Here is a 7,227-nt window from a genome sequence, read left to right as displayed (position 1 = left end):
ATTCGGCCGCTTTCGGTAGAGCTCTCCGTCTTGGATGCAGTAGGCCGTGGCCTGCCGCGCCACGCGCTCCGCGTCCTCCTCCTCCTCCGGCAGGGTCCCTTGCATCAAGTAATCCTTGAACTCCGCGGTCCAGCACCCCTCCTGAGGCTCCAGCGCCAGGAGCAAGCATGCCCCTGAGGTTGGGCCGCAGGCCGGGGCTCCCGAGGGCGGTTGAGGGAGCTCCTCCCTAGGTTGTGCTGTGCTTGATAGTGATGGCGCTGCCGAGGGTTTGAAGAGTCGCTCCTCAAAGACGCCAGGCTCCTGAGGCAGCCGCCTGGACGCCCTCTTCGTGATGTCATCAGCCTCTTGATTGGTGCCGCGAGGCACATGTTGCAACTCCAGCCCCCAAAATTGTTTCTCCATCCTGCGGACTTCCGCGAGATACGCTTCCATGTGCTCGTCCTTCGGCTCGTATACCATGTTGGAGAAGTTGATGAGGAGTTGTGAATCGCCCTTGATGATGAGGCCCTTTACCCCCAAGGAGACTGCAGCTTTCAAGCCCGCTATCAGGCCCTTGTACTCTGCTATGTTGTTGGAGACCTTCTCTCATGCTGAAAGCAGAGTTGCACAACATAGTAGAGCTTGTCCTGAGTGGGGGATATAAGCACATGACCCATCCGTCCGGTGCTTCACTTCACGGGGAAAGCGAAATCTGCAAGCGCAGCTCCCTTGATGACTCTGGTCGTGCTGAATTCCAGCTGAAATGCTTGCAGTTCAATGTTCCATTCAGCGACTCTACCAGCTGAGTTGGGGCTCCTGAGTACCCTTTCCAAGGGGTATGCTGAGACAACCTTGATGGGGTGGCCTTGAAAGTAGTGTCGCAGCTTGCGCGAAGCCACTAACAGTGCGAGGAGGAGCTTTTGGGGCATGGGGTACCACGCCCTCGCGTCCCGTAGCACCATGCTGACGAAGTATACAGGGTGCTCGACGAGGTTGAGGGTGCTGGCGCCGCCCGCGTCCCCCGGAGGTTGAGGCGCCTCCTGAGATGACGGAGCCCCTAGCGCTTGGTCACCTGGAGAGGCCTCCTCCACTCTAGGGGCGCTCCCCTGCTGAGGCTGATCCTTTTCTGCAGTGGTTGTGGTCTTCGCGGGGCCTTCTTGGCCTTGCTCTGGTTCGGCCGGGGCGGCGGCCGGGGTATTGGTCCGGTGCTCCTCTCTAACCGCCACCAGGGCTGCGCTGGCGGAATAGGGGGTGGCTGCAAGGTAAAGCACCAAGGGCTCCCGAGGGCGCGGAGCTACCATCACTGGCGGGCTGGTGAGGTACTTCTTAAGATCTTGGAATGCCTTGTCGGCCTCTTCAGTCCACTCGAACGGGCCTTCTTCTTCATCAGCTTGAAGAAAGGCAGTGCCCGCTCCCCCAGCTTGGAGATGAAGCGTCCTAGCGCGGTTACGCGCCCGGTGAGCTTCTGCATTTCTCTGAGGGTCTTCGGTGGACTCATGTCTTCAACTGCTTTGACCTTCTCTGGGTTAGCCTCGATGCCCCTGTGGGATACTAGGAAGCCCAAGAGCTTGCCTGAAGGGACTCCAAATACGCACTTCTCCGGATTGAGCCGTGGATCTACTTCACGGAGGCTCGCAAAGGTTTCTTCCAGGTCCTGTATCAGGGTTTTCGCCTCCCGAGACTTCACCACAATATCATCGACGTAAGCTTCAGCGTTTCTCCCGAGCTGCCGGCCCAAGGCGATGTGCATCAGCCACTGAAAGGTCACTCCCGCATTGCATAGCCCAAAAGGCATGCAGGTATAGCAGTACACTCCGCACGGGGTCAGGAAGGCCGTTTTCTCCACATCTTCTACTGCCATCTTGATCTGGTGGTAGCCTGAGAAGGCATCCAGGAAGCACAATAGGTCACACTCAGCGGTAGAATCGACGATCTGGTCGATGCGAGGGAGCGGGAACAGATCCTGCGGGCAGGCCTTGTTGAGGTTGGTGAAGTCGACACACATGCATTCCTTTCCTCCCTTTTTTGGCACGACAACTGGGTTAGCCAGCCAATCAGGGTAGTGGACCTCGCAAATGACTCCTGCTGCCTCTATGTTGTGAGTTTCTTGGATGATGAAGGCCTACTTTTTAGTGGACTGCCGCCTTGCCTTCTGCTTCACGGGGCGCACGTTGAGGCACACATTGAGATGATGTTCAATCACATTTCTTGGGACTCCTGCCAGCTGATCAGGTTCCCATGCAAACACCTTATTGTTTGCATGCAGGAACTTCACCAAGGCTTCCTCCTGCTCAGGCTCGAGCTTGGCACCTATGGTGAAGGTGGCGCCAGTGGATCCATCCTCGTCGACCGGTACCTGCCGTGTCTCTGCCTTGTCTTGGCTGAATAGCTGCTTCTTCTTAGCCAGCGCAGCCCCCTTGGGCTCGAGGACGTCTGCACTGGCGGGCTGCGCCACGTGGCCGTCTTGAAAGCAAGCTCAAGCACCTTCAGCGCATCCCTTGTGTCTCTGGACAGGGTGAGGACGCCGCTGCTCCCGAGCATCTTCATGAGGTTGTACGCCGGGTGAGTTGCTGCCATGAACTGGGCCAAGGCTGGGTAGCCGAGGATAGCGTTGTACGGGAGGCCGATGGGAGAAATATAGAAGTCGATCAGCTCTGTGCGAAAGTTGTCATGGGTGCCGAAGGTCACCGGGAGGCGGATCTGCCCTAGGGAGCCGGCGGAACTGCCTCCGACACCCGAGAAGGGCCTGCTGGGTTGAAGCCGCTCTAGCGGCACGTGGAGGAGGCTGAAGGCTCCACCGAGAGCACGTTGAGGCCAGCACCACCGTCGATGAGGGTCCTGGTGATGGCCACTTGGCAGATGGTGGGGGTGCATAGCATCGGGAGCGCGCCCGAACAGGCGGAGTTGGAGGGGTGATCATCCGAGCTGAAGGTCAACTCGGCCTTGGGTGCCACCCAGCCCGGGGGGGTTTCTCGGCGCTTGAGGGCGGCGCTGATCTGGCGGACGAACGGCTTGACATGGCGGCTCGAAGGTGGTGCTGATACGTCTCCAACGTATCTACTTGTCCAAACACTTTTGCCCTTGTTTTGGACTCTAACTTACATGATTTGAATGAAACTAACCCGGACTGACGCTGTTTTCAGCAGAACTGCCATGATGTTGTTTTATATGTAGAAAAGAAAAGTTCTTGGAATGTCCTGGAAATCCACAGAGGCACTTTTTGGAATTAATAAGAATTTTTGGCGAAAGAATCAACACCAGGGGGCCCACAGGCTGTCCACGAGACAGGGGGCGCACCCCTAGGGCGCGGCCTTGATACGTCTCCAACGTATCTATAATTTTTGATTGTTCCATGCTATTATATTACCCCTTTTGGATGTTTATGGTCTTTATTTTACACATTTATATCATTTTTGGGACTAACCTACTAACCGGAGGCCCGGCCCATATTGCTGTTTTATTGCCTGTTTCAGTATTTCGAAGAAAAGGAATATCAAACAGAGTCCAAACGGAATGAAACCTTCGGCAGCGTGATTTTTTTTGGAAGAATATGATCCTGGAGACTTGGAGTCCATGTCAGAAGATCCTTGAGGAGGCCATGAGATAGGAGGCCGCGCCCCCCTTACAGGGTGGTGGCCCCCTGTCTCGTAGGCCCCTCGAGCACCCCCCGACCGACTTCTTTCGCCTATATAACCCTACGTACCCTAAAACCATCAAAAATTAAGATAGATCGGCAGTTCCGCCGCCGCAAGCCTCTGTAGCCACCAAAAACCTCTCGGGAGCCCGTTCCGGCACCCTGCCGGAGGGGGAATCCATCACCGGTGGCCATCTTCATCATCCCGGCGCTCTCCATGATGAGGAGGGAGTAGTTCACCCTTAGGGCTGAGGGTATGTACCAGTAGCTATGTGTTTGATCTCTTTCTCTCTCGTGTTCTCGACTTCACACGATCTTGATGTATCGCGAGCTTTGCTATTATAGTTGGATCTTATGATGTTTCTCCCCCCCCCCTCTACTCTCTTGTGATGAATTGAGTTTCCCTTTTGAAGTTATCTTATTGGATTGAGTCTTTATTTGAGAACACTTGATGTATGTCTTGCCGTGTTTATCTGTGGTGACAATGGGATATCATGTGCCTCTTGATGTATGTTTTGGTGACCAACTTGCGGGTTCCGCCCATGAACCTATGCATAAGGGTTGGCACATGTTCTTGAATCTCCGGTAGAAACTTTGGGGCACTCTTTGAAATACTTTGTGTTGGTTGGATGAATCTGAGATTGTGTGATGCATATCGTATAATCATGCCCACAGATACTTGAGATGACAATGGAGTATCTAGGTGACATTAGGGTTTTGGTTGATTTGTGTCTTAAGGTGTTATTCTAGTACGAACTCTTTTATAGATTGATCCAAAAGAATAACTTTGAGGTGGTTTCGTACCCTACCATAATCTCTACGTTTGTTCTCCGCTATTAGTGGCTTTAGAGTGACTCTTTGTTACATGTTGAGGGATTGTTATATGATCTATCTATGTTATTATTGTTGAGAGAACTTGCACTAGTGAAAGTATGAACCCTAGGCCTTGTTTCCTATCATTGCAATACCGTTTACGCTCACTTTTATCATTAGTTACCTTGCTGTTTTTATTATTTCAGATTACAAAAACCTATATCTACTATCTATTTTGCACTTGTATCACCATCTCTTCGCCGAACTAGTGCACCTATACAATTTACCATTGTATTGGGTGTGTTGGGGACACAAGAGACTCTTTGTTATTTGGTTGCAGGGTTGATTGAGAGAGACCATCTTCATCCTGCGCCTCCTACGGATTGATAAACCTTAGGTCATCCACTTGAGGGAAATTTGCTACTGTCCTACAAACCTGTGCACTTGCAGGCCCAACAACGTCTACAAGAAGAAGGTTGTGTAGTAGACATCAAGCTCTTTTCTGGCGCCGTTGCCGGGGAGGCTAGGTAAGCGGCACTCACTCACACCCCGTCAACTAAGCACTTTTCTGGCGCCGTTGCCGGGGAGGTGAGTTCTTGATGGTATATCTTTAGATCTTGCAATCGAATCTTTTTGTTTCTTGTTTTATCACTAGCTTAGTTTATAAAAGAAAACTACAAAAAAATGGAATTGAGTTTGTCTCATACGCTTCGTATTTTTAATATCTTTCGTGAGTATGATGGAAAGGAAATTTGTGCTCAAGTGCTAGAAGAAGAATGCTTTAAAATGCTTGGTACTAAATCTTTGAATGATGAGCATGATTGCAATGTTGTTAGTATAAACTCCTTTAATATCCTTAGTACTAATGATGATTGCTTTAGTCATGATGAAAATATATCTTATGAGCGTGTCAACTTTTGTGGAGTGCATGTTTGCATGAACACACCAAATAGAGAAGATACATATTGCAAGAGGCATAAATATTTAGAAACTAAGAAGTTGCAAGAAAGGCTAGATAAGAGTGCGGAGAATTTAAGATATCTTTCCCGTTGTGAATTTTGCAATAAACAAGATCATTTACATCTCTAATGCAAATTGTTTCATGAACGGATCGTGTCCAAAAATTGTGATGATTTGATCTCCCTTTCTCATTAAAATGAACTTAGGTTGATTTTGGGTTGTTAAGAGTTGAAACGTTTAACTAAGCCTATTCCAAAATTTAATCTTATGCATTTTCTTGATATTGATCTAGAAAAGATTTATTTGTTTTATGCGGAGAATTGCATTGAAAATCCTTATATTGCCAATTACCTAAAGAAAAGAAAGCAAATAGAATATGATGAAAATACTAATGAAAGGGGAGAGACTTCCCAATATCCTCCTATTATTTCTCATGATGAATCAGGTAACGAGGAGGAGCTTTCTATTCAACCAATCTCATCAATAAGGAGCTCAAAGAGGAGGGTTGAACCCACACATAATATGAAGAAGAAAAAGAAAATAAGGAGCAACAAAGGTAGAAAGGTAACCCTCCCAAATGATGTTGCTCCTACTACTCATTGTGATAATAGCTATACTATTGGTGCTATCAATATTTTTAATGATGAGAGTGATTATGCTTATGATATGAAAGGGCCCAAGCTTGAGGAAGCTATGTTTGATGAGGATGAAATATTTGAGAATATATTTGCTGGAATTAATGTTTGTCCCAAGCTTGGGGATGCTATGTTTAATGAAGATGATATTTTTAGCGTCCCAAGTTTTGATATGCAAAGTTGTTATGATGATAGCATGCCTCCTACTTATGATGATTATATTGATGAAAGTGGGTTTGGAAGAGTGTCAACTTTAGGAAGTAGTGATCCCACTATTTTGGAGGATGTTGAATCTTATTGTGATGAATACGGAAGTGGATTTGGAAGACTGTCAACTTTATTTAGTGATTCCACTATCTTGGGAGAGGTTTCAATCGATTATGATGAGAACGAAGTTGCTACTTATGATGATTATTGTGATGAAACTTATGCTATAAAAAGTAGTGATGATTATATTTATAAAACTTGTCATGATTATGATTACCCTTTTTCTGAATATTACTCTTTTAATGTGGAAACAATTTTTAGTGTTCAAGTCTCTTATGATACTCCCACTATTCCGAATGAGAAGAATTTTGCTTATGTGGAGAGTAGTAAATTTTCTATGCTTGTAGATCATGAAAAGAATGCTTTAGGTGCTGGTTATATTGTTGAATTCATTCATGATGCTACTGAAAATTATTATGAGGGAGGAATATATGCTTGTAGGAATTGCAATAATGTCAAGTTTCCTCTCTATGTGTTGAAAATCTTGAAGTTATGCTTGTTTTGCCTTCCTATGCTTGTTGATTATTGTTCCCATAAGTTGTTTGCTCGCAAAATCCCTATGCATAGGAAGTGGGTTAGGCTTAAATGTGCTAGTCATATGCTTCATGATGCTCCCGTTATGTTTCAATTCTTATCTTTTATGTGAGCATCATTGTCATCATCGTGCCTAGCTAGAAAGGCATTAAAGAAAAGTGCTTGTTGGGAGACAACCCAATATTTATCCTTACTGTTTTTGTGTGTTGACATGATTATGATACTGTAGTAATCATGTTTTATAGCTTTTGTTTCAATAAAGTGCCAAGTAAGACCTTTAGGATAGCTTATGGTGATAGTTGTGTTAATCCTGCTGAAAATCAGAAACTTTTGCACCCAGTAGATTAGTTTTGTTAATTCACATAAACGTGCTTATGATCTGATTATTTTTGCTATGAATTTGTA

The sequence above is a fragment of the Triticum aestivum genome, chromosome 5B, assembly GCF_018294505.1.
Source record: "Triticum aestivum cultivar Chinese Spring chromosome 5B, IWGSC CS RefSeq v2.1, whole genome shotgun sequence".
Classification (NCBI taxonomy): domain Eukaryota; kingdom Viridiplantae; phylum Streptophyta; class Magnoliopsida; order Poales; family Poaceae; genus Triticum; species Triticum aestivum.
The sequence above is the reverse complement of the archived record's forward strand: the minus strand, read 5'-3'. Positions refer to the sequence as shown.